This window comes from Pseudophryne corroboree, chromosome 3 (assembly GCF_028390025.1).
Source record: "Pseudophryne corroboree isolate aPseCor3 chromosome 3, aPseCor3.hap2, whole genome shotgun sequence".
In the NCBI taxonomy this organism is placed as follows: domain Eukaryota; kingdom Metazoa; phylum Chordata; class Amphibia; order Anura; family Myobatrachidae; genus Pseudophryne; species Pseudophryne corroboree.
The window spans coordinates 440,868,394-440,891,050 of NC_086446.1; the positions used below are offsets into that span (position 1 = coordinate 440,868,394).

The window sequence follows — 22,657 nt, forward strand, 5'->3', positions numbered from 1 at the left end:
AATAAAGCAGGAGTGTCAGGATGCCTTGCCTTGCCATCACCTTTATACATTCTCAACCAAGCCTGGCTAGCTCAGTCGGTAGAGCATGAGACTCTTAATCTCAGGGTCGTGGGTTCGAGCCCCACATTGGGCGGATGTTTTTATTTTTCCTGTACCATTGTATGTGGAACACTGTCAACTTGCACCACCACAGCGCAAATGGCTGTCCTCACTTTCACAAAATACACTGCCATATCAGCAAAAACTCAGGACTGCATTGGCCGGGAATCGATTCCGGGCCTCACGAGTGGCAGGCGAGAATTCTACCACTGAACCACCAATGCTCCACAGATGCCTAATTTTACACTTACTCATGTACTTTAGTGTATAAAACAAAGCAGGAGTGTCAGGATGCCTTGCCTTGCCATCACCTCCAAGCCTACGTAACCAAGCCCGACTAGCACAGTCGCTAGAGCATAAGACTATTAATCTTAGGGTCATGTATTTGAGCTCCATGTTGGGCAGTTGTTTTTTTCTCTTCCTTTACCATTGTATGTGGAACAGTGTATACTTGCATCACCACAGCGCAAATGGCTGTCCTCACTTTCACAAAATGCACTGCCCTATCAGCAAAAACTCAGGAATGTATTGACCGGGAATTGAACCCGGCCTCCCACGTGGCCGGCTAGATTTCTACCACTGAACCACCAATGATCCACAGATGCTTAATTTTAGACTTACATTATGTACTTTAGTGTACAAAACAAAGCAGGAGAGTCAGGATGCCTTGCCTTGCCATCACCACAACTCCTCGGTTACCAAGCATTGCTAACTCAGTCGGTAAAGCATGAGACTCTTAATCTCAGGGTCGTGGGTTCGAGCCCCACATTGGGCGGATGCTTTTTTTTATTTTCCTGTACCATTGTATGTGGAACACTGTCAACTTGCCCCACCACAGCGCAAATGGCTGTCCTCACTTTCACAAAATGCACTGCCATATCAGCAAAGACTCAGCACTGCTTTGGCCGGGAATCGAACCCAGGCCTCCCGCGTGGCAGGCGAGAATTCTACAACTGAACCACCAATGCTCCACGGATACTTAATTTTACACTTACTCGTGTACTTTAGTGTATGAAATAAAGCAGGAGTGTCAGGATGCCTTGCCTTGCCATCACCTCCATACATTCTCAACCAAGCCTGGCTAGCTCAGTCGGTAGAGCATGAGACTCTTAATCTCAGGGTCGTGGGTTCGGGCCACACGTTGGGCGGATGTTTTTTCTTTTCCTGTACCATTGTATGTGGAACACTGTATACTTGCACCACCACAGCGCAAATGGCTGTCCTCACTTTCACAAAATGCACTGCCCTATCAGCAAAAACTCAGGAATTTATTGACCGGGAATTGAACCCGGCCTCCCACGTGGCCGGCTAGATTTCTACAACTGAACCACCAATGATCCACAGTTGCTTAATTTTAGACTTACTCATGTACTTTAGTGCACAAAACAAAGCAGGAGAGTAAGGATGCCTTTCCTTGCCATCACCACAACTCCTCGGTTACCAAGCATTGCTAACTCAGTCGGTAAAGCATGAGACTCTTAATCTCAGGGTCGTGGGTTCGAGCCCCACATTGGGTGGATGTTTTTTTTATTTTCCTGTACCATTGTATGTGGAACACTGTCAACTTGCACCACCACAGCGCAAATGGCTGTCCTCACTTTCACAAAATGCACTGCCATATCAGCAAAAACTCAGGACTGCATTGGCCGGGAATGGAACCCGGGCCTCCCGCGTGGCAGGCGAGAATTCTACCACTGAACCACCAATGCTCCACAAATACTTAATTTTACACTTACTCGTGTACTTTAGTGTATGAAACAAAGCAGGAGTGTCAGGATGCCTTGCCTTGCCATCACCTCCATACATTCTCAACCAAGCCTGGCTAGCTCAGTCGGTAGAGCATGAGACTCTTAATCTCAGGGTCGTGGGTTCGAGCCCCACGTTGGGCGGATGTTTATTCTTTTCCTGTACCATTGTATGTGGAACACTGTCAACTTGCACCACCACAGCGCAAATGGCTGTCCTCACTTTCACAAAATACACTGCCATATCAGCAAAAACGCAGGACTGCATTGGCCGGGAATCGATTCCGGGCCTCACGAGTGGCAGGCGAGAATTCTACCACTGAACCACCAATGCTCCACAGATGCCTAATTTTACACTTACTCATGTACTTTAGTGTATAAAACAAAGCAGGAGTGTCAGGATGCCTTGCCTTGCCATCACCTTCAAGCCTACGTAACCAAGCCCGACTAGCACAGTCGCTAGAGCATAAGACTATTAATCTTAGGGTCATGTATTTGAGCTCCATGTTGGGCAGTTGTTTTTTTCTCTTCCTTTACCATTGTATGTGGAACAGTGTATACTTGCATCACCACAGCGCAAATGGCTGTCCTCACTTTCACAAAATGCACTGCCCTATCAGCAAAAACTCAGGAATGTATTGACCGGGAATTGAACCCGGCCTCCCACGTGGCCGGCTAGATTTCTACCACTGAACCACCAATGATCCACAGATGCTTAATTTTAGGCTTACTCATGTACTTTAGTGTACAAAACAAAACAGGAGAGTCAGGATGCCTTGCCTTGCCATCACCACAACTCCTCGGTTACCAAGCATTGCTAACTCAGTCGGTAAAGCATGAGACTCTTAATCTCAGGGTCGTGGGTTCGAGCCCCACATTGGGCGGATGTTTTTTTTCTTTTCCTGTACCATTGTATTTGGAACACTGTCAACTTGCACCACCACAGCGCAAATGGCTGTCCTCACTTTCACAAAATGCACTGCCATATCAGCAAAAACTCAGGACTGCATTGGCCGGGAATGGAACCCGGGCCTCCCGCGTGGCAGGCGAGAATTCTACCACTGAACCACCAATGCTCCACAGGTACTTAATTTTACACTTACTCGTGTACTTTAGTGTATGAAACAAAGCAGGAGTGTCAGGATGCCTTGCCTTGCCTTGCCATCACCTCCATACATTTGCAACCAAGCCTGGCTAGCTCAGTCGGTAGAGCATGAGACTCTTAATCTCAGGGTCGTGGGTTCGAGCCCCACGTTGGGTGGATGTTTTTTCTTTTCCTGTACCATTGTATGTGTAACACTGTATTCTTGCACCACCACAGCGCAAATGGCTATCCTCACTTTCACAAAATACACTGCCATATCAGCAAAAACTCAAGACTGCATTGGCCGGGAATCGATTCCAGGCCTCACGAGTGGCAGGCGAGAATTCTACCACTGAACCACCAATGCTCCACAGATGCCTCATTTTACACTTACTCATGTACTTTAGTGTATAAAACAAAGCAGGAGTGTCAGGATGCCTTGCCTTGCCATCACCTCCAAGCCTACGTAACCAAGCCCGACTAGCACAGTCGCTAGAGCATAAGACTATTAATCTTAGGGTCATGTATTTGAGCTCCATGTTGGGCAGTTGTTTTTTTCTCTTCCTTTACCATTGTATGTGGAACAGTGTATACTTGCATCACCACAGCGCAAATGGCTGTCCTCACTTTCACAAAATGCACTGCCCTATCAGCAAAAACTCAGGAATGTATTGACCGGGAATTGAACCCGGCCTCCCACGTGGCCGGCTAGATTTCTACCACTGAACCACCAATGATCCACAGATGCTTAATTTTAGACTTACTCATGTACTTTAGAGTACAAATCAAAGCAGGAGAGTCAGGATGCCTTGCCTTGCCATCACCACAACTCCTCGGTTACCAAGCATTGCTAACTCAGTCGGTAAAGCATGAGACTCTTAATCTCAGGGTCGTGGGTTCGAGCCCCACATTGGGCGGATGTTTTTTTTTCTTTTCCTGTACCATTGTATTTGGAACACTGTCAACTTGCACCACCACAGCGCAAATGGCTGTCCTCACCTTCACAAAATGCACTGCCATATCAGCAAAAACTCAGGACTGCATTGGCCGGGAATCGAACCCGGGCCTCCCGCGTGGAAGGCGAGAATTATACCACTGAACCACCAATGCTCCACAGTTACTTAATTTTACACTTACTCGTGTACTTTAGTGTATGAAACAAAGCAGGAGTGTCAGGATGCCTTGCATTGCCTTGCCATCACCTCCATACATTTGCAACCAAGCCTGGCTAGCTCAGTCGGTAGAGCATGAGAATCTTAATCTCATGGTCGTGGGTTCGAGCCCCACATTGGGCGGATGTTTTTTCTTTTCCTGTACCATTGTATGTGGAACACTGTATACTTGCACCACCACAGCGCAAATGGCTGTCCTCACTTTCACAAAATACACTGCCATATCAGCAAAAACTCAGGACTGCATTGGCCGGGAATCGATTCCGGGCCTCACGCGTGGAATGCGAGAATTCTACCACTGAACCACCAATGCTCCACAGATGCCTAATTTTACACTTACTCATGTACTTTAGTGTATAAAACAAAGCAGGAGTGTCAGGATGCCTTGCCTTGCCATCACCTCCAAGCCTACGTAACCAAGCCCGACTAGCACAGTCGCTAGAGCATAAGACTATTAATCTTAGGGTCATGTATTTGAGCTCCATGTTGGGCAGTTGTTTTTTTCTCTTCCTGTACCATTGTATGTGGAACAGTGTATACTTGCATCACCACAGCGCAAATGGCTGTCCTCACTTTCACAAAATGCACTGCCCTATCAGCAAAAACTCAGGAATGTATTGACCGGGAATTGAACCCGGCCTCCCACGTGGCCGGCTAGATTTCTACCACTGAACCACCAATGATCCACAGATGCTTAATTTTAGACTTACTCATGTACTTTAGTGTACAAAACAAAGCAAGAGAGTCAGGATGCCTTGCCTTGCCATCACCATAACTCCTCGGTTACCAAGCATTGCTAACTCAGTCGGTAAAGCATGAGACTCTTAATCTCAGGGTCGTGGGTTCGAGCCCCACATTGGGTGGATGTTTTTTTTCTTTTCCTGTACCATTGTATGTGGAACACTGTCAACTTGCCCCACCACAGCGCAAATGGCTGTCCTCACTTTCACAAAATGCACTGCCATATCAGCAAAAACTCAGGACTGCATTGGCCGGGAATCGAACCCAGGCCTCCCGCATGGCAGGCGAGAATTCTACCACTGAACCACCAATGCTCCACAGATACTTAATTTTACACTTACTCGTGTACTTTAGTGTATGAAATAAAGCAGGAGTGTCAGGATGCCTTGCCTTGCCATCACCTCCATACATTCTCAACCAAGCCTGGCTAGCTCAGTCGGTAGAGCATGAGACTCTTAATCTCAGGGTCGTGGGTTCGAGCCCCACGTTGGGCGGATGTTTTTTCTTTTTCTGTACCATTGTATGTGGAACACTGTATACTTGCACCACCACAGCGCAAATGGCGGTCCTCACTTTCACAAAAAGCACTGCCCTATCAGCAAAAACTCAGGAATGTATTGACCGGGAATTGAACCCGGCCTCTCACGTGGCCGGCTAGATTTCTACCACTGAACCACCAATGATCCACAGATGCTTAATTTTAGACTTACTCATGTACTTTAGTGTACAAAACAAAGCAGGAGAGTCAGGATGCCTTGCCTTGCCATCACCACAACTCCTCGGTTACCAAGCATTGCTAACTCAGTCGGTAAAGCATGAGACTCTTAATCTCAGGGTCGTGGGTTCGAGCCCCACATTGGGCGGATGTTTTTTTTCTTTTCCTGTACCATTGTATGTGGAACACTGTCAACTTGCACCACCACAGCGCAAATGGCTGTCCTCACTTTCACAAAATGCACTGCCATATCAGCAAAAATTCAGGACTGCATTGGCCGGAAATCGAACCCGGGCCTCCCGCGTGGCAGGCGAGAATTCTACCACTGAACCACCAATGCTCCACAGATACTTAACTTTACACTTACTCGTGTACTTTAGTGTATGAAATAAAGCAGGAGTGTCAGGAGGCCTTGCCTTGCCATCACCTTTATACATTCTCAACCAAGGCTGGCTAGCTCAGTCGGTAGAGCATGAGACTCTTAATCTCAGGGTCGTGGGTTCGAGCCCCACGTTGGGCGGATGTTTTTTCTTTTCCTGTACCATTGTATGTGGAACACTGTCAACTTGCACAACCACAGCGCAAATGGCTGTCCTCACTTTCACAAAATACACTGCCATATCAGCAAAAACTCAGGACTGCATTGGCCGGGAATCGATTCCGGGCCTGACGAGTGGCAGGCGAGAATTCTACCACTGAACCACCAATGCTCCACAGATGCCTAATTTTACACTTACTCATGTACTTTAGTGTATAAAACAAAGCAGGAGTGTCAGGATGCCTTGCCATCACCTCCAAGCCTACGTAACCAAGCCCGACTAGCACAGTCGCTAGAGCATAAGACTATTAATCTTAGGGTCATGTATTTGAGCTCCATGTTGGGCAGTTGTTTTTTTCTCTTCATTTACCATTGTATGTGGAACAGTGTATACTTGCATCACCACAGCGCAAATGGCTGTCCTCACTTTCACAAAATGCACTGCCCTATCAGCAAAAACTCAGGAATGTATTGACCGGGAATTGAACCCGGCATCCCACGTGGCCGGCTAGATTTCTACCACTGAACCCCCAATGATCCACAGATGCTTAATTTTAGACTTACTCATGTACTTTAGTGTACAAAACAAAGCAGGAGAGTCAGGATGCCTTGCCTTGCCATCACCACAACTCCTCGGTTACCAAGCATTGCTAACTCAGTCGGTAAAGCATGAGACTCTTAATATCAAGGTCGTGGGTTCGAGCCCCACTTTGGGCGGATGCTTTTTTTTCTTTTCCTGTACCACTGTATGTGGAACACTGTCAACTTGCCCCACCACAGCGCAAATGGCTGTCCTCACTTTCACAAAATGCACTGCCATATCAGCAAAGACTCAGCACTGCATTGGCCGGGAATCGAACCCGGGCCTCCCGCATGGCAGGCGAGAATTCTACCACTGAACCACCAATGCTCCACGGATACTTAATTTTACACTTACTCGTGTACTTTAGTGTATGAAATAAAGCAGGAGTGTCAGGATGCCTTGCCTTGCCATCACCTCCATACATTCTCAACCAAGCCTGGCTAGCTCAGTCGGTAGAGCATGAGACTCTTAATCTCAGGGTCGTGGGTTCGAGCCCCACGTTGGGCGGATGTTTTTTCTTTTTCTGTACCATTGTATGTGGAACACTGTATACTTGCACCACCACAGCGCAAATGGCTGTCCTCACTTTCACAAAATGCACTGCCCTATCAGCAAAAACTCAGGAATGTATTGACCGGGAATTGAACCCGGCCTCCCACGTGGCCGGATAGATTTCTACCACTGAACCACCAATGATCCACAGATGCTTAATTTTAGACTTACTCATGTACTTTAGTGTACAAAACAAAGCAGGAGAGTCAGGATGCCTTGCCTTGCCATCACCACTACTCCTTGGTTACCAAGCATTGCTAAATCAGTCGGTAAAGCATGAGACTCTTAATCTCAGGGTCGTGGGTTCGAGCCCCACATTGGGCGGATGTTTTTTTTCTTTTCCTGTACCATTGTATGTGGAACACTGTCAACTTGCACCACCACAGCGCAAATGGCTGTCCTCACTTTCACAAAATGCACTGCCATATCAGCAAAAATCCAGGACTGCATTGGCCGGAAATCGAACCCAGGCCTCCCGCGTGGCAGGCGAGAATTCTACCACTGAACCACCAATGCTCCACAAATACTTAATTTTACACTTACTCGTGTACTTTAGTGTATGAAACAAAGCAGGAGTGTCAGGATGCCTTGCCTTGCCATCACCTCCATACTTTCTCAACCAAGCCTGGCTAGCTCAGTCGGTAGAGCATGAGACTCTTAATCTCAGGGTCGTGGGTTCGAGCCCCACGTTGGGCGGATGTTTTTTCTTTTCCTGTACCATTGTATGTGGAACACTGTATACTTGCACCACCACAGCGCAAATGGCTGTCCTCACTTTCACAAAATGCACTGCCATATCAGCAAAAACTCAGGAATGTATTGACCGGGAATTGAACCCGGCCTCCCACGTGGCCGGCTAGATTTCTACCACTGAACCACCAATGATCCACAGATGCTTAATTTTAGACTTACTCATGTACTTTAGTGTACAAAACAAAGCAGGAGAGTCAGGATGCCTTGCCTTGCCATCACCACAACTCCTCGGTTACCAAGCATTGCTAACTCAGTCGGTAAAGCATGAGACTCTTAATCTCAGGGTCGTGGGTTCGAGCCCCACATTGGGCGGATGTTTTTTTTCTTTTCCTGTACCATTGTATGTGGAACACTGTCAACTTGCCCCACCACAGCGCAAATGGCTGTCCTCACTTTCACAAAATGCACTGCCATATCAGCAAAAATTCAGGACTGCATTGGCCGGAAATCGAACCCGGGTCTCCCGCGTGGCAGGCAAGAATTCTACCACTGAACCACCAATGCTCCACAAATACTTAATTTTACACTTACTCGTGTACTTTAGTGTATGAAACAAAGCAGGAGTGTCAGGATGCCTTGCCATGCCATCACCTCCATACATTCTCAACCAAGCCTGGCTAGCTCAGTCGGTAGAGCATGAGACTCTTAATCTCAGGGTCGTGGGTTCGAGCCCCACGTTGGGCGGATGTTTTTTCTTTTCCTGTACCATTGTATGTGGAACACTGTCAACTTGCACCACCACAGCGCAAATGGCTGTCCTCACTTTCACAAAATACACTGCCATATCAGCAAAAACTCAGGACTGCATTGGCCGGGAATCGAACCCGGGCCTCCCGCGTGGCAGGCGAGAATTCTACCACTGAACCACCAATGCTCCACAGATGCCTAATTTTACACTTACTCATGTACTTTAGTGTATAAAACAAAGCAGGAGTGTCAGGATTCCTTGCCTTGCCATCACCTCCAAGCCTACGTAACCAAGCCCGACTAGCACAGTCGCTAGAGCATAAGACTATTAATCTTAGGGTCATGTATTTGAGCTCCATGTTGGGCAGTTGTTTTTTTCTCTTCCTGTACCATTGTATGTGGAACAGTGTATACTTGCATCACCACAGCGCAAATGGCTGTCCTCACTTTAACAAAATGCACTGCCCTATCAGCAAAAACTCAGGAATGTATTGACCTGGAATTGAACCCGGCCTCCCACGTGGCCGGCTAGATTTCTACCACTGAACCACCAATGATCCACAGATGCTTAATTTTAGACTTACTCATGTACTTTAGTGTACAAAACAAAGCAGGAGAGTCAGGATGCCTTGCCTTGCCATCACCACCACCACAACTCCTCGGTTACCAAGCATTGCTAACTCAGTCGGTAAAGCATGAGACTCTTAATCTCAGGGTCGTGGGTTCGAGCCCCACATTGGGCGGATGTTTTTTTTCTTTTCCTGTACCATTGTATGTGGAACACTGTCAACTTGCACCACCACAGCGCAAATGGCTGTCCTCACTTTCACAAAATGCACTGCCATATCAGCAAAAACTCAGGACTGCATTGGCCGGGAATCGAACCCGGGCCTCCCGCGTGGCAGGCGAGAATTCTACCACTGAACCACCAATGCTCCACAGATACTTAATTTTACACTTACTCGTGTACTTTAGTGTATGAAACAAAGCAGGAGTGTCAGGATGCCTTGCCTTGCCTTGCCATCACCTCCATACATTCACATCCAAGCCTGGCTAGCTCAGTCGGTAGAGCATGAGACTCTTAATCTCAAGGTCATGGGTTCGAGCCCCACGTTGGGCGGATGTTTTTTCTTTTTCTGTACCATTGTATGTGGAACACTGTATACTTGCACCACCACAGCGCAAATGGTTGTCCTCACTTTCACAAAATACACTGCCATATCAGCAAAAACTCAGGACTGCATTGGCCGGGAATCGATTCCGGGCCTCACGCGTGGCAGGCGAGAATTCTACCACTGAACCACCAATGCTCCACAGATGCCTAATTTTACACTTACTCATGTACTTTAGTGTATAAAACAAAGCAGGAGTGTCAGGATGCCTTGCCTTGCCATCACCTCCAAGCCTACGTAACCAAGCCCGACTAGCACAGTCGCTAGAGCATAAGACTATTAATCTTAGGGTCATGTATTTGAGCTCCATGTTGGGCAGTTGTTTTTTTCTCTTCCTGTACCATTGTATGTGGAACAGTGTATACTTGCATCACCACAGCGCAAATGGCTGTCCTCACTTTCACAAAATGCACTGCCCTATCAGCAAAAACTCAGGAATGTATTGACCGGGAATTGAACCCGGCCTCCCACATGGCCGGCTAGATTTCTATCACTGAACCACCAATGATCCACAGATGCTTAATTTTAGACTTACTCATGTACTTTAGTGTACAAAACAAAGCAGGAGAGTCAGGATGCCTTGCCTTGCCATCACCACAACTCCTCGGTTACCAAGCATTGCTAACTCAGTCGGTAAAGCATGAGACTCTTAATCTCAGGGTCGTGGGTTTGAGCCCCACATTGGGCGGATGTTTTTTTTCTTTTCCTGTACCATTGTATGTGGAACACTGTCAACTTGCACCACCACAGCGCAAATGACTGTTCTCACTTTCACAAAATGCACTGCCATATCAGCAAAAACTCAGGACTGCATTGGCCGGGAATCGATTCCAGGCCACACGCGTGGCAGGCGAGAATTCTACCACTGAAACACCAATGCTCCACAGATGCCTAATTTTACACTTACTCATGTACTTTAGTGTATAAAACAAAGCAGGAGTGTCAGGATGCCTTGCCTTGCCATCACCTCCAAGCCTACGTAACCAAGCCCGACTAGCACAGTCGCTAGAGCATAAGACTATTAATCTTAGGGTCATGTATTTGAGCTCCATGTTGGGCAGTTGTTTTTTTCTCTTCCTTTACCATTGTATGTGGAACAGTGTATACTTGCATCACCACAGCGCAAATGGCTGTCCTCACTTTCACAAAATGCACTGCCCTATCAGCAAAAACTCAGGAATGTGTTGACCGGGAATTGAACCCGGCCTCCCACGTGGCCGGCTAGATTTCTACCACTGAACCACCAATGATCCACAGATGCTTAATTTTAGACTTACTCATGTACTTTAGTGTACAAAACAAAGCAGGAGAGTCAGGATGCCTTGCCTTGCCATCACCACAACTCCTCGGTTACCAAGCATTGCTAACTCAGTCGGTAAAGCATGAGACTCTTAATCTCAGGGTCGTGGGTTCGAGCCCCACATTGGGCGGATGCTTTTTTTTCTTTTCCTGTACCATTGTATGTGGAACACTGTCAACTTGCACCACCACAGCGCAAATGGCTGTCCTCACATTCACAAAATGCACTGCCATATCAGCAAAGACTCAGCACTGCATTGGCCGGGAATCGAACCCGGGCCTCCCGCGTGGCAGGCGAGAATTCTACCACTGAACCACCAATGCTCCACGGATACTTAATTTTACACTTACTCGTGTACTTTAGTGTATGAAATAAAGCAGGAGTGTCAGGATGCCTTGCCTTGCCATCACCTCTATCATTCTCAACCAAGCCTGGCTCGCTCAGTCGGTAGAGCATGAGACTCTTAATCTCAGGGTCGTGGGTTCGAGCCCCACGTTGGGCGGATGTTTTTTCTTTTCCTGTACCATTGTATGTGGAACACTGTATACTTGCACCACCACAGCGCAAATGGCTGTCCTCACTTTCACAAAATGCACTGCCCTATCAGCAAAAACTCAGGAACGTATTGACCGGGAATTGAACCCGGCCTCCCACGTGGCCGGCTAGATTTCTACAACTGAACCACCAATGATCCACAGTTGCTTAATTTTAGACTTACTCATGTACTTTAGTGTACAAAACAAAGCAGGAGAGTCAGGATGCCTTGCCTTGCCATCACCACAACTCCTCGGTTACCAAGCATTGCTAACTCAGTCGGTAAAGCATGAGACTCTTAATCTCAGGGTCGTGGGTTCGAGCCCCACATTGGGTGGATGTTTTTTTTCTTTTCCTGTACCATTGTATGTGGAACACTGTCAACTTGCCCCACCACAGCGCAAATGGCTGTCCTCACTTTCACAAAATGCACTGCCATATCAGCAAAAATTCAGGACTGCATTGGCCGGAAATCGAACCCGGGTCTCCCGCGTGGCAGGCGAGAATTCTACCACTGAACCACCAATTCTCCACAAATACTTAATTTTACACTTACTCGTGTACTTTAGTGTATGAAACAAAGCAGGAGTGTCAGGATGCCTTGCCTTGCCATCACCTCCATACATTCTCAACCAAGCCTGGCTAGCTCAGTCGGTAGAGCATGAGACTCTTAATCTCAGGGTCGTGGGTTCGAGCCCCACGTTGGGCGGATGTTTTTTCTTTTCCTGTACCATTGTATGTGGAACACTGTCAACTTGCACCACCACAGCGCAAATGGCTGTCCTCACTTTCACAAAATACACTGCCATATCAGCAAAAACTCAGGATTGCATTGGCCGGAAATCGAACCCGGGTCTCCCGCGTGGCAGGCGAGAATTCTACCACTGAACCACCAATGCTCCACAAATACTTAATTTTACACTTACTCGTGTACTTTAGTGTATGAAACAAAGCAGGAGTGTCAGGATGCCTTGTCTTGCCATCACCTCCGTACATTCTCAACCAAGCCTGGCTAGCTCAGTCGGTAGAGCATGAGACTCTTAATCTCAGGGTCGTGGGTTCGAGCCCCACATTGGGCGGATGCTTTTTTTTCTTTTCCTGTACCATTGTATGTGGAACACTGTCAACTTGCCCCACCACAGCGCAAATGGCTGTCCTCACTTTCACAAAATGCACTGCCATATCAGCAAAAATTCAGGACTGCATTGGCCGGAAATCGAACCCGGGTCTCCCGCGTGGCAGGCGAGAATTCTACCACTGAACCACCAATGCTCCACAAATACTTAATTTTACACTTACTCGTGTACTTTAGTGTATGAAACAAAGCAGGAGTGTCAGGATGCCTTGCCTTGCCATCACCTCCATACATTCTCAACCAAGCCTGGCTAGCTCAGTCGGTAGAGCATGAGACTCTTAATCTCAGGGTGGTGGGTTCGAGCCCCACGTTGGGCGGATGTTTTTTCTTTTCCTGTACCATTGTATGTGGAACACTGTCAACTTGCACCACCACAGCGCAAATGGCTGTCCTCACTTTCACAAAATGCACTGCCATATCAGCAAAAACTCAGGAATGTATTGACCGGGAATTGAACCCGGCCTCCCACGTGGCCGGCTAGATTTCTACCACTGAACCACCAATGATCCACAGATGCTTAATTTTAGACTTACTCATGTACTTTAGTGTACAAAACAAAGCAGGAGAGTCAGGATGCCTTGCCTTGCCATCACCACAACTCCTCGGTTACCAAGCATTGCTAACTCAGTCGGTAAAGCATGAGACTCTTAATCTCAGGGTCGTGGGTTCGAGCCCCACATTGGGCGGATGTTTTTTTTCTTTTCCTGTACCATTGTATGTGGAACACTGTCAACTTGCCCCACCACAGCGCAAAGGGCTGTCCTCACTTTCACAAAATGCACTGCCATATCAACAAAAATTCAGGACTGCATTGGCCGGAAATCGAACCCGGGTCTCCCGCGTGGCAGGCAAGAATTCTACCACTGAACCACCAATGCTCCACAAATACTTAATTTTACACTTACTCGTGTACTTTAGTGTATGAAACAAAGCAGGAGTGTCAGGATGCCTTGCCTTGCCATCACCTCCATACATTCTCAACCAAGCCTGGCTAGCTCAGTCGGTAGAGCATGAGACTCTTAATCTCAGGGTCGTGGGTTCGAGCCCCACGTTGGGCGGATGTTTTTTCTTTTCCTGTACCATTGTATGTGGAACACTGTCAACTTGCACCACCACAGCGCAAATGGCTGTCCTCACTTTCACAAAATACACTGCCATATCAGCAAAAACTCAGGATTGCATTGGCCGGAAATCGAACCCGGGTCTCCCGCGTGGCAGGCGAGAATTCTACCACTGAACCACCAATGCTCCACAAATACTTAATTTTACACTTACTCGTGTACTTTAGTGTATGAAACAAAGCAGGAGTGTCAGGATGCCTTGCCTTGCCATCACCTCCATACATTCTCAACCAAGCCTGGCTAGCTCAGTCGGTAGAGCATGAGACTCTTAATCTCAGGGTCGTGGGTTCGAGCCCCACATTGGGCGGATGCTTTTTTTTCTTTTCCTGTACCATTGTATGTGGAACACTGTCAACTTGCCCCACCACAGCGCAAATGGCTGTCCTCACTTTCACAAAATGCACTGCCATATCAGCAAAAATTCAGGACTGCATTGGCCGGAAATCGAACCCGGGTCTCCCGCGTGGCAGGCGAGAATTCTACCACTGAACCACCAATGCTCCACAAATACTTAATTTTACACTTACTCGTGTACTTTAGTGTATGAAACAAAGCAGGAGTGTCAGGATGCCTTGCCTTGCCATCACCTCCATACATTCTCAACCAAGCCTGGCTAGCTCAGTCGGTAGAGCATGAGACTCTTAATCTCAGGGTGGTGGGTTCGAGCCCCACGTTGGGCGGATGTTTTTTCTTTTCCTGTACCATTGTATGTGGAACACTGTCAACTTGCACCACCACAGCGCAAATGGCTGTCCTCACTTTCACAAAATGCACTGCCATATCAGCAAAAACTCAGGAATGTATTGACCGGGAATTGAACCCGGCCTCCCACGTGGCCGGCTAGATTTCTACCACTGAACCACCAATGATCCACAGATGCTTAATTTTAGACTTACTCATGTACTTTAGTGTACAAAACAAAGCAGGAGAGTCAGGATGCCTTGCCTTGCCATCACCACAACTCCTCGGTTACCAAGCATTGCTAACTCAGTCGGTAAAGCATGAGACTCTTAATCTCAGGGTCGTGGGTTCGAGCCCCACATTGGGCGGATGTTTTTTTTCTTTTCCTGTACCATTGTATGTGGAACACTGTCAACTTGCCCCACCACAGCGCAAATGGCTGTCCTCACTTTCACAAAATGCACTGCCATATCAACAAAAATTCAGGACTGCATTGGCCGGAAATCGAACCCGGGTCTCCCGCGTGGCAGGCAAGAATTCTACCACTGAACCACCAATGCTCCACAAATACTTAATTTTACACTTACTCGTGTACTTTAGTGTATGAAACAAAGCAGGAGTGTCAGGATGCCTTGCCTTGCCATCACCTCCATACATTCTCAACCAAGCCTGGCTAGCTCAGTCGGTAGAGCATGAGACTCTTAATCTCAGGGTCGTGGGTTCGAGCCCCACGTTGGGCGGATGTTTTTTCTTTTCCTATACCATTGTATGTGGAACACTGTCAACTTGCACCACCACAGCGCAAATGGCTGTCCTCACTTTCACAAAATACACTGCAATATCAGCAAAAACTCAGGACTGCATTGGCCAGGAATCGATTCCGGGCCTCACGCGTGGCAGGCGAGAATTCTACCACTGAACCACCAATGCTCCACAGATGCCTAATTTTACACTTACTCATGTACTTTAGTGTATAAAACAAAGCAGGAGTGTCAGGATGCCTTGCCTTGCCATCACCTCCAAGCCTACGTAACCAAGCCCGACTAGCACAGTCGCTAGAGCATAAGACTATTAATCTTAGGGTCATGTATTTGAGCTCCATGTTGGGCAGTTGTTTTTTTCTCTTCCTGTACCATTGTATGTGGAACAGTGTATACTTGCATCACCACAGCGCAAATGGCTGTCCTCACTTTCACAAAATGCACTGCCCTATCAGCAAAAACTCAGGAATGTATTGACCGGGAATTGAACCCGGCCTCCCATGTGGCCGGCTAGATTTCTACCACTGAACCACCAATGATCCACAGATGCTTAATTTTAGACTTACTCATGTACTTTAGTGTACAAAACAAAGCAGGAGAGTCAGGATGCCTTGCCTTGCCATCACCACCACCACAACTCCTCGGTTACCAAGCATTGCTAACTCAGTCGGTAAAGCATGAGACTCTTAATCTCAGGGTCGTGGGTTCGAGCCCCACATTGGGCGGATGTTTTTTTTCTTTTCCTGTACCATTGTATGTGGAACACTGTCAACTTGCACCACCACAGCGCAAATGGCTGTCCTCACTTTCACAAAATGCACTGCCATATCAGCAAAAACTCAGGACTGCATTAGCCGGGAATCGAACCCGGGCCTCCCGCGTGGCAGGCGAGAATTCTACCACTGAACCACCAATGCTCCACAGATACTTAATTTTACACTTACTCGTGTACTTTAGTGTATGAAACAAAGCAGGAGTGTCAGGATGCCTTGCCTTGCCTTGCCATCACCTCCATACATTCACATCCAAGCCTGGCTAGCTCAGTCGGTAGAGCATGAGACTCTTAATCTCAGGGTCGTGGGTTCGAGCCCCACGTTGGGCGGATGTTTTTTCTTTTCCTATACCATTGTATGTGGAACACTGTCAACTTGCACCACCACAGCGCAAATGGCTGTCCTCACTTTCACAAAATACACTGCCATATCAGCAAAAACTCAGGACTGCATTGGCCGGGAATCGATTCCAGGCCACACGCGTGGCAGGCGAGAATTCTACCACTGAACCACCAATGCTCCACAGATGCCTAATTTTACACTTACTCATGTACTTTAGTGTATAAAACAAAGCAGGAGTGTCAGGATGCCTTGCCTTGCCATCACCTCCAAGCCTACGTAACCAAGCCCGACTAGCACAGTCGCTAGAGCATAAGACTATTAATCTTAGGGTCATGTATTTGAGCTCCATGTTGGGCAGTTGTTTTTTTCTCTTCCTGTACCATTGTATGTGGAACAGTGTATACTTGCATCACCACAGCGCAAATGGCTGTCCTCACTTTCACAAAATGCACTGCCCTATCAGCAAAAACTCAGGAATGTATTGACCGGGAATTGAACCCGGCCTCCCACATGGCCGGCTAGATTTCTACCACTGAACCACCAATGATCCACAGATGCTTAATTTTAGACTTACTCATGTACTTTAGTGTACAAAACAAAGCAGGAGAGTCAGGATGCCTTGCCTTGCCATCACCACAACTCCTCGGTTACCAAGCATTGCTAACTCAGTCGGTAAAGCATGAGACTCTTAATCTCAGGGTCGTGGGTTTGAGCCCCACATTGGGCGGATGTTTTTTTTCTTTTCCTGTACCATTGTATGTGGAACACTGTCAACTTGCACCACCACAGCGCAAATGGCTGTCCTCACTTTCACAAAATGCACTGCCATATCAGCAAAGACTCAGCACTGCATTGGCCGGGAATCGAACCCGGGCCTCCCGCGTGGCAGGCGAGAATTCTACCACTGAACCACCAATGCTCCACGGATACTTAATTTTACACTTACTCGTGTACTTTAGTGTATGAAATAAAGCTGGAGTGTCAGGATGCCTTGCCTTGCCATCACCTCCATACATTCTCAACCAAGCCTGGCTCGCTCAGTCGGTAGAGCATGAGACTCTTAATCTCAGGGTCGTGGGTTCGAGCCCCACGTTGGGCGGATGTTTTTTCTTTTCCTGTACCATTGTATGTGGAACACTGTATACTTGCACCACCACAGCGCAAATGGCTGTCCTCACTTTCACAAAATGCACTGCCCTATCAGCAAAAACTCAGGAATGTATTGACCGGGAATTGAACCCGGCCTCCCACGTGGCCGGCTAGATTTCTACAACTGAACCACCAATGATCCACAGTTGCTTAATTTTAGACTTACTCATGTACTTTAGTGTACAAAACAAAGCAGGAGAGTCAGGATGCCTTGCCTTGCCATCACCACAACTCCTCGGTTACCAAGCATTGCTAACTCAGTCGGTAAAGCATGAAACTCTTAATCTCAGGGTCGTGGGTTCGAGCCCCACATTGGGTGGATGTTTTTTTTCTTTTCCTGTACCATTGTATGTGGAACACTGTCAACTTGCCCCACCACAGCGCAAATGGCTGTCCTCACTTTTACAAAATGCACTGCCATATCAGCAAAAATTCAGGACTGCATTGGCCGGAAATCGAACCCAGGTCTCCCGCGTGGCAGGCGAGAATTCTACCACTGAACCACCAATGCTCCACAAATACTTAATTTTACACTTACTCGTGTACTTTAGTGTATGAAACAAAGCAGGAGTGTCAGGATGCCTTGCCTTGCCATCACCTCCATACATTCTCAACCAAGCCTGGCTAGCTCAGTCGGTAGAGCATGAGACTCTTAATCTCAGGGTCGTGGGTTCGAGCCCCAAGTTGGGCGGATGTTTTTTCTTTTCCTGTACCATTGTATGTGGAACACTGTCAACTTGCACCACCACAGCGCAAATGGCTGTCCTCACTTTCACAAAATACACTGCCATATCAGCAAAAACTCAGGACTGCATTGGCCGGGAATCGATTCCGGGCCTCACGCGTGGCTGGCGAGAATTCTACCACTGAACCAACAATGCTCCACAGATGCCTAATTTTACACTTACTCATGTACTTTAGTGTATAAAACAAAGCAGGAGTGTCAGGATGCCTTGCCTTGCCATCACCTCCAAGCCTACGTAACCAAGCCCGACTAGCACAGTCGCTAGAGCATAAGACTATTAATCTTAGGGTCATGTATTTGAGCTCCATGTTGGGCAGTTGTTTTTTTCTCTTCCTGTACCATTGTATGTGGAACAGTGTATACTTGCATCACCACAGCGCAAATGGCTGTCCTCACTTTCACAAAATGCACTGCCCTATCAGCAAAAACTCAGGAATGTATTGACCGGGAATTGAACCCGGCCTCCCACGTGGCCGGCTAGATTTCTACCACTGAACCACCAATGATCCACAGATGCTTAATTTTAGACTTACTCATGTACTTTAGTGTACAAAACAAAGCAGGAGAGTCAGGATGCCTTGCCTTGCCATCACCACAACTCCTCGGTTACCAAGCATTGCTAACTCAGTCGGTAAAGCATGAGACTCTTAATCTCAGGGTCGTGGGTTCGAGCCCCACATTGGGCGGATGTTTTTTTTCTTTTCCTGTACCATTGTATGTGGAACACTGTCAACTTGCACCACCACAGCGCAAATGGCTGTCCTCACTTTCACAAAATGCACTGCCATATCAGCAAAAACTCAGGACTGCATTGGCCGGGAATCGAACCCGGGCTTCCCGCGTGGCAGGCGAGAATTCTACCACTGAACCACCAATGCTCCACAGATACTTAGTTTTACACTTACTCGTGTACTTTAGTGTATGAAACAAAGCAGGAGTGTCAGGATGCCTTGCCTTGCCTTGCCATCACCTCCATACATTCACATCCAAGCCTGGCTAGCTCAGTTGGTAGAGCATGAGACTCCTAATCTCAGGGTCGTGGGTTCGAGCCCCACGTTGGGCGGATGTTTTTTCTTTTTCTGTACCATTGTATGTGGAACACTGTATACTTGCACCACCACAGCGCAAATGGCTGTCCTCACTTTCACAAAATACACTGCCATATCAGCAAAAACTCAGGACTGCATTGGCCGGGAATCGATTCCGGGCCTCACGCGTGGCAGGCGAGAATTCTACCACTGAACCACCAATGCTCCACAGATGCCTAATTTTACACTTACTCATGTACTTTAGTGTATAAAACAAAGCAGGAGTGTCAGGATGCCTTGCCTTGCCATCACCTCCAAGCCTACGTAACCAAGCCCGACTAGCACAGTCGCTAGAGCATAAGACTATTAATCTTAGGGTCATGTATTTGAGCTCCATGTTGGGCAGTTGTTTTTTTCTCTTCCTGTACCATTGTATGTGGAACAGTGTATACTTGCATCACCACAGCGCAAATGGCTGTACTCACTTTCACAAAATGCACTGCCCTATCAGCAAAAACTCAGGAATGTATTGACCGGGAATTGAACCCGGCCTCCCACGTGGCCGGCTAGATTTCTACCACTGAACCACCAATGATCCACAGATGCTTAATTTTAGACTTACTCATGTACTTTAGTGTACAAAACAAAGCAGGAGAGTCAGGATGCCTTGCCTTGCCATCACCACAACTCCTCGGTTACCAAGCATTGCTAACTCAGTCGGTAAAGCATGAGACTCTTAATCTCAGGGTCGTGGGTTCGAGCCCCACATTGGGCGGATGTTTTTTTTCTTTTCCTGTACCATTGTATGTGGAACACTGTCAACTTGCACCACCACAGCGCAAATGGCTGTCCTCACTTTCACAAAATGCACTGCCATATCAGCAAAAACTCAGGACTGCATTGGCCGGGAATCGAACCCGGGCCTCCCGCGTGGCAGGCGAGAATTCTACCACTGAACCACCAATGCTCCACAGATACTTAATTTTACACTTACTCGTGTACTTTAGTGTATGAAACAAAGCAGGAGTGTCAGGATGCCTTGCCTTGCCTTGCCATCACCTCCATACATTCACATCCAAGCCTGGCTAGCTCAGTTGGTAGAGCATGAGACTCTTAATCTCAGGGTCTTGGGTTCGAGCCCCACGTTGGGCGGATGTTTTTTCTTTTTCTGTACCATTGTATGTGGAACACTGTATACTTGCACCACCACAGCGCAAATGGCTGTCCTCACTTTCACAAAATACACTGCCATATCAGCAAAAACTCAGGACTGCATTGGCCGGGAATCGATTCCGGGCCTCACGCGTGGCAGGCGAGAATTCTACCACTGAACCACCAATGCTCCACAGATGCCTAATTTTACACTTACTCATGTACTTTAGTGTATAAAACAAAGCAGGAGTGTCAGGATGCCTTGCCTTGCCATCACCTCCAAGCCTACGTAACCAAGCCCGACTAGCACAGTCGCTAGAGCATAAGACTATTAATCTTAGGGTCATGTATTTGAGCTCCATGTTGGGCAGTTGTTTTTTTCTCTTCCTGTACCATTGTATGTGGAACAGTGTATACTTGCATCACCACAGCGCAAATGGCTGTACTCACTTTCACAAAATGCACTGCCCTATCAGCAAAAACTCAGGAATGTATTGACCGGGAATTGAACCCGGCCTCCCACGTGGCCGGCTAGATTTCTACCACTGAACCACCAATGATCCACAGATGCTTAATTTTAGACTTACTCATGTACTTTAGTGTACAAAACAAAGCAGGAGAGTCAGGATGCCTTGCCTTGCCATCACCACAACTCCTCGGTTACCAAGCATTGCTAACTCAGTTTGTAAAGCATGAGACTCTGAATCTTAGGGTCGTGGGTTTGAGCCCCACATTGGGCGGATGTTTTTTTTCTTTTCCTGTACCATTGTATGTGGAACACTGTCAACTTGCACCACCACAGCGCAAATGGCTGTCCTCACTTTCACAAAATACACTGCCATATCAGCAAAAACTCAGTTCTGCATTGGCCGGGAATCGATTCCGGCCTCACGCGTGGCAGGCGAGAATTCTACCACTGAACCACCAATGCTCCACAGATGCCTAATTTTACACTTACTCATGTACTTTAGTGTATAAAACAAAGCAGGAGTGTCAGGATGCCTTGCCTTGCCATCACCTCCAAGCCTACGTAACCAAGCCCGACTAGCACAGTCGCTAGAGCATACGACTATTAATCTTAGGGTCATGTATTTGAGCTCCATGTTGGGCAGTTGTTTTTTTCTCTTCCTGTACCATTGTATGTGGAACAGTGTATACTTGCATCACCACAGCGCAAATGGCTGTCCTCACTTTCACAAAATGCACTGCCCTATCAGCAAAAACTCAGGAATGTATTGACCGGGAATTGAACCCGGCCTCCCACGTGGCCGGCTAGATTTCTACCACTGAACCACCAATGATCCACAGATGCTTAATTTTAGACTTACTCATGTACTTTAGTGTACAAAACAAAGCAGGAGAGTCAGGATGCCTTGCCTTGCCATCACCACAACTCCTCGGTTACCAAGCATTGCTAACTCAGTCGGTAGAGCATGAGACTCTTAATCTCAGGGTCGTGGGTTCGAGCCCCACATTGGGCGGATGTTTTTTTTCTTTTCCTGTACCATTGTATGTGGAACACTGTCAACTTGCACCACCACAGCGCAAATGGCTGTCCTCACTTTCACAAAATGCACTGCCATATCAGCAAAAACTCAGGACTGCATTGGCCAGGAATCGAACCCGGGCCTCCCGCGTGGCAGGCGAGAATTCTACCACTGAACCACCAATGCTCCACAGGTACTTAATTTTACACTTACCCGTGTACTTTAGTGTATGAAACAAAGCAGGAGTGTCAGGATGCCTTGCCTTGCCATCACCTCCATACATTCGCAATGAAGCCTGGCTAGCTCAGTCGGTAGAGCATGAGACTCTTAATCTCAGGGTCGTGGGTTCGAGCCCCACGTTGGGTGGATGTTTTTTCTTTTCCTGTACCATTGTATGTGGAACACTGTATACTTGCACCACCACAGCGCAAATGGCTGTCCTCACTTTCACAAAATACACTGCCATATCAGCAAAAACTCAGGACTGCATTGGCCGGTAATCGATTCCGGGCCTCACGCGTGGCAGGCGAGAATTCTACCACTGATCCACCAATGCTCCACAGATGCCTAATTTTACACTTACTCATGTACTTTAGTGTATAAAACAA

The 22,657-nt window shown here is 47.4% G+C and overlaps 47 non-coding genes across 47 annotated transcripts; 24 read left to right on the forward strand and 23 right to left on the reverse strand.

Moving 5' to 3' along the window:
- The first annotated feature begins 60 nt into the window (after positions 1-60).
- On the forward strand, positions 61-133 carry TRNAK-CUU (transfer RNA lysine (anticodon CUU)). The gene has a single exon. It is a non-coding gene; the product is annotated as a tRNA-Lys (tRNA).
- A 1,604-nt stretch (positions 134-1,737) lies between these two features.
- On the reverse strand, positions 1,738-1,808 carry TRNAG-GCC (transfer RNA glycine (anticodon GCC)). The gene has a single exon. It is a non-coding gene; the product is annotated as a tRNA-Gly (tRNA).
- Positions 1,809-1,915: 107 nt separating this feature from the next.
- Positions 1,916-1,988, forward strand: TRNAK-CUU (transfer RNA lysine (anticodon CUU)). Its single transcript has one exon. It is a non-coding gene; the product is annotated as a tRNA-Lys (tRNA).
- Positions 1,989-2,849: 861 nt separating this feature from the next.
- On the reverse strand, positions 2,850-2,920 carry TRNAG-GCC (transfer RNA glycine (anticodon GCC)). The gene has a single exon. It is a non-coding gene; the product is annotated as a tRNA-Gly (tRNA).
- A 112-nt stretch (positions 2,921-3,032) lies between these two features.
- TRNAK-CUU (transfer RNA lysine (anticodon CUU)) lies at positions 3,033-3,105 on the forward strand. The gene has a single exon. It is a non-coding gene; the product is annotated as a tRNA-Lys (tRNA).
- Positions 3,106-3,967: 862 nt separating this feature from the next.
- Positions 3,968-4,038, reverse strand: TRNAG-UCC (transfer RNA glycine (anticodon UCC)). The gene has a single exon. It is a non-coding gene; the product is annotated as a tRNA-Gly (tRNA).
- A 112-nt stretch (positions 4,039-4,150) lies between these two features.
- TRNAK-CUU (transfer RNA lysine (anticodon CUU)) lies at positions 4,151-4,223 on the forward strand. The gene has a single exon. It is a non-coding gene; the product is annotated as a tRNA-Lys (tRNA).
- An 861-nt stretch (positions 4,224-5,084) lies between these two features.
- TRNAG-GCC (transfer RNA glycine (anticodon GCC)) lies at positions 5,085-5,155 on the reverse strand. The gene has a single exon. It is a non-coding gene; the product is annotated as a tRNA-Gly (tRNA).
- Positions 5,156-5,262: 107 nt separating this feature from the next.
- TRNAK-CUU (transfer RNA lysine (anticodon CUU)) lies at positions 5,263-5,335 on the forward strand. The gene has a single exon. It is a non-coding gene; the product is annotated as a tRNA-Lys (tRNA).
- A 490-nt stretch (positions 5,336-5,825) lies between these two features.
- On the reverse strand, positions 5,826-5,896 carry TRNAG-GCC (transfer RNA glycine (anticodon GCC)). The gene has a single exon. It is a non-coding gene; the product is annotated as a tRNA-Gly (tRNA).
- Positions 5,897-6,003: 107 nt separating this feature from the next.
- On the forward strand, positions 6,004-6,076 carry TRNAK-CUU (transfer RNA lysine (anticodon CUU)). Its single transcript has one exon. It is a non-coding gene; the product is annotated as a tRNA-Lys (tRNA).
- Positions 6,077-6,933: 857 nt separating this feature from the next.
- Positions 6,934-7,004, reverse strand: TRNAG-GCC (transfer RNA glycine (anticodon GCC)). Its single transcript has one exon. It is a non-coding gene; the product is annotated as a tRNA-Gly (tRNA).
- Positions 7,005-7,111: 107 nt separating this feature from the next.
- TRNAK-CUU (transfer RNA lysine (anticodon CUU)) lies at positions 7,112-7,184 on the forward strand. The gene has a single exon. It is a non-coding gene; the product is annotated as a tRNA-Lys (tRNA).
- Positions 7,185-7,674: 490 nt separating this feature from the next.
- Positions 7,675-7,745, reverse strand: TRNAG-GCC (transfer RNA glycine (anticodon GCC)). The gene has a single exon. It is a non-coding gene; the product is annotated as a tRNA-Gly (tRNA).
- Positions 7,746-7,852: 107 nt separating this feature from the next.
- On the forward strand, positions 7,853-7,925 carry TRNAK-CUU (transfer RNA lysine (anticodon CUU)). Its single transcript has one exon. It is a non-coding gene; the product is annotated as a tRNA-Lys (tRNA).
- Positions 7,926-8,415: 490 nt separating this feature from the next.
- On the reverse strand, positions 8,416-8,486 carry TRNAG-GCC (transfer RNA glycine (anticodon GCC)). The gene has a single exon. It is a non-coding gene; the product is annotated as a tRNA-Gly (tRNA).
- Positions 8,487-8,593: 107 nt separating this feature from the next.
- Positions 8,594-8,666, forward strand: TRNAK-CUU (transfer RNA lysine (anticodon CUU)). Its single transcript has one exon. It is a non-coding gene; the product is annotated as a tRNA-Lys (tRNA).
- Positions 8,667-8,785: 119 nt separating this feature from the next.
- TRNAG-GCC (transfer RNA glycine (anticodon GCC)) lies at positions 8,786-8,856 on the reverse strand. Its single transcript has one exon. It is a non-coding gene; the product is annotated as a tRNA-Gly (tRNA).
- A 677-nt stretch (positions 8,857-9,533) lies between these two features.
- Positions 9,534-9,604, reverse strand: TRNAG-GCC (transfer RNA glycine (anticodon GCC)). Its single transcript has one exon. It is a non-coding gene; the product is annotated as a tRNA-Gly (tRNA).
- A 112-nt stretch (positions 9,605-9,716) lies between these two features.
- Positions 9,717-9,789, forward strand: TRNAK-CUU (transfer RNA lysine (anticodon CUU)). Its single transcript has one exon. It is a non-coding gene; the product is annotated as a tRNA-Lys (tRNA).
- A 1,604-nt stretch (positions 9,790-11,393) lies between these two features.
- On the reverse strand, positions 11,394-11,464 carry TRNAG-GCC (transfer RNA glycine (anticodon GCC)). Its single transcript has one exon. It is a non-coding gene; the product is annotated as a tRNA-Gly (tRNA).
- Positions 11,465-11,570: 106 nt separating this feature from the next.
- On the forward strand, positions 11,571-11,643 carry TRNAK-CUU (transfer RNA lysine (anticodon CUU)). The gene has a single exon. It is a non-coding gene; the product is annotated as a tRNA-Lys (tRNA).
- A 668-nt stretch (positions 11,644-12,311) lies between these two features.
- Positions 12,312-12,384, forward strand: TRNAK-CUU (transfer RNA lysine (anticodon CUU)). Its single transcript has one exon. It is a non-coding gene; the product is annotated as a tRNA-Lys (tRNA).
- A 119-nt stretch (positions 12,385-12,503) lies between these two features.
- TRNAG-GCC (transfer RNA glycine (anticodon GCC)) lies at positions 12,504-12,574 on the reverse strand. The gene has a single exon. It is a non-coding gene; the product is annotated as a tRNA-Gly (tRNA).
- Positions 12,575-12,681: 107 nt separating this feature from the next.
- TRNAK-CUU (transfer RNA lysine (anticodon CUU)) lies at positions 12,682-12,754 on the forward strand. The gene has a single exon. It is a non-coding gene; the product is annotated as a tRNA-Lys (tRNA).
- A 122-nt stretch (positions 12,755-12,876) lies between these two features.
- On the reverse strand, positions 12,877-12,947 carry TRNAG-GCC (transfer RNA glycine (anticodon GCC)). Its single transcript has one exon. It is a non-coding gene; the product is annotated as a tRNA-Gly (tRNA).
- A 107-nt stretch (positions 12,948-13,054) lies between these two features.
- Positions 13,055-13,127, forward strand: TRNAK-CUU (transfer RNA lysine (anticodon CUU)). The gene has a single exon. It is a non-coding gene; the product is annotated as a tRNA-Lys (tRNA).
- Positions 13,128-13,617: 490 nt separating this feature from the next.
- Positions 13,618-13,688, reverse strand: TRNAG-GCC (transfer RNA glycine (anticodon GCC)). The gene has a single exon. It is a non-coding gene; the product is annotated as a tRNA-Gly (tRNA).
- A 107-nt stretch (positions 13,689-13,795) lies between these two features.
- Positions 13,796-13,868, forward strand: TRNAK-CUU (transfer RNA lysine (anticodon CUU)). The gene has a single exon. It is a non-coding gene; the product is annotated as a tRNA-Lys (tRNA).
- A 119-nt stretch (positions 13,869-13,987) lies between these two features.
- Positions 13,988-14,058, reverse strand: TRNAG-GCC (transfer RNA glycine (anticodon GCC)). Its single transcript has one exon. It is a non-coding gene; the product is annotated as a tRNA-Gly (tRNA).
- A 107-nt stretch (positions 14,059-14,165) lies between these two features.
- Positions 14,166-14,238, forward strand: TRNAK-CUU (transfer RNA lysine (anticodon CUU)). Its single transcript has one exon. It is a non-coding gene; the product is annotated as a tRNA-Lys (tRNA).
- Positions 14,239-14,360: 122 nt separating this feature from the next.
- Positions 14,361-14,431, reverse strand: TRNAG-GCC (transfer RNA glycine (anticodon GCC)). Its single transcript has one exon. It is a non-coding gene; the product is annotated as a tRNA-Gly (tRNA).
- Positions 14,432-14,538: 107 nt separating this feature from the next.
- TRNAK-CUU (transfer RNA lysine (anticodon CUU)) lies at positions 14,539-14,611 on the forward strand. The gene has a single exon. It is a non-coding gene; the product is annotated as a tRNA-Lys (tRNA).
- Positions 14,612-15,101: 490 nt separating this feature from the next.
- On the reverse strand, positions 15,102-15,172 carry TRNAG-GCC (transfer RNA glycine (anticodon GCC)). Its single transcript has one exon. It is a non-coding gene; the product is annotated as a tRNA-Gly (tRNA).
- A 107-nt stretch (positions 15,173-15,279) lies between these two features.
- TRNAK-CUU (transfer RNA lysine (anticodon CUU)) lies at positions 15,280-15,352 on the forward strand. Its single transcript has one exon. It is a non-coding gene; the product is annotated as a tRNA-Lys (tRNA).
- An 867-nt stretch (positions 15,353-16,219) lies between these two features.
- TRNAG-GCC (transfer RNA glycine (anticodon GCC)) lies at positions 16,220-16,290 on the reverse strand. The gene has a single exon. It is a non-coding gene; the product is annotated as a tRNA-Gly (tRNA).
- A 112-nt stretch (positions 16,291-16,402) lies between these two features.
- Positions 16,403-16,475, forward strand: TRNAK-CUU (transfer RNA lysine (anticodon CUU)). Its single transcript has one exon. It is a non-coding gene; the product is annotated as a tRNA-Lys (tRNA).
- An 861-nt stretch (positions 16,476-17,336) lies between these two features.
- On the reverse strand, positions 17,337-17,407 carry TRNAG-GCC (transfer RNA glycine (anticodon GCC)). Its single transcript has one exon. It is a non-coding gene; the product is annotated as a tRNA-Gly (tRNA).
- Positions 17,408-17,514: 107 nt separating this feature from the next.
- TRNAK-CUU (transfer RNA lysine (anticodon CUU)) lies at positions 17,515-17,587 on the forward strand. The gene has a single exon. It is a non-coding gene; the product is annotated as a tRNA-Lys (tRNA).
- A 490-nt stretch (positions 17,588-18,077) lies between these two features.
- On the reverse strand, positions 18,078-18,148 carry TRNAG-GCC (transfer RNA glycine (anticodon GCC)). The gene has a single exon. It is a non-coding gene; the product is annotated as a tRNA-Gly (tRNA).
- A 107-nt stretch (positions 18,149-18,255) lies between these two features.
- On the forward strand, positions 18,256-18,328 carry TRNAK-CUU (transfer RNA lysine (anticodon CUU)). Its single transcript has one exon. It is a non-coding gene; the product is annotated as a tRNA-Lys (tRNA).
- An 861-nt stretch (positions 18,329-19,189) lies between these two features.
- Positions 19,190-19,260, reverse strand: TRNAG-GCC (transfer RNA glycine (anticodon GCC)). The gene has a single exon. It is a non-coding gene; the product is annotated as a tRNA-Gly (tRNA).
- A 112-nt stretch (positions 19,261-19,372) lies between these two features.
- Positions 19,373-19,445, forward strand: TRNAR-CCU (transfer RNA arginine (anticodon CCU)). Its single transcript has one exon. It is a non-coding gene; the product is annotated as a tRNA-Arg (tRNA).
- Positions 19,446-20,306: 861 nt separating this feature from the next.
- Positions 20,307-20,377, reverse strand: TRNAG-GCC (transfer RNA glycine (anticodon GCC)). The gene has a single exon. It is a non-coding gene; the product is annotated as a tRNA-Gly (tRNA).
- A 112-nt stretch (positions 20,378-20,489) lies between these two features.
- Positions 20,490-20,562, forward strand: TRNAK-CUU (transfer RNA lysine (anticodon CUU)). The gene has a single exon. It is a non-coding gene; the product is annotated as a tRNA-Lys (tRNA).
- Positions 20,563-22,164: 1,602 nt separating this feature from the next.
- On the reverse strand, positions 22,165-22,235 carry TRNAG-GCC (transfer RNA glycine (anticodon GCC)). Its single transcript has one exon. It is a non-coding gene; the product is annotated as a tRNA-Gly (tRNA).
- Positions 22,236-22,342: 107 nt separating this feature from the next.
- TRNAK-CUU (transfer RNA lysine (anticodon CUU)) lies at positions 22,343-22,415 on the forward strand. Its single transcript has one exon. It is a non-coding gene; the product is annotated as a tRNA-Lys (tRNA).
- Positions 22,416-22,657: the final 242 nt, after the last annotated feature.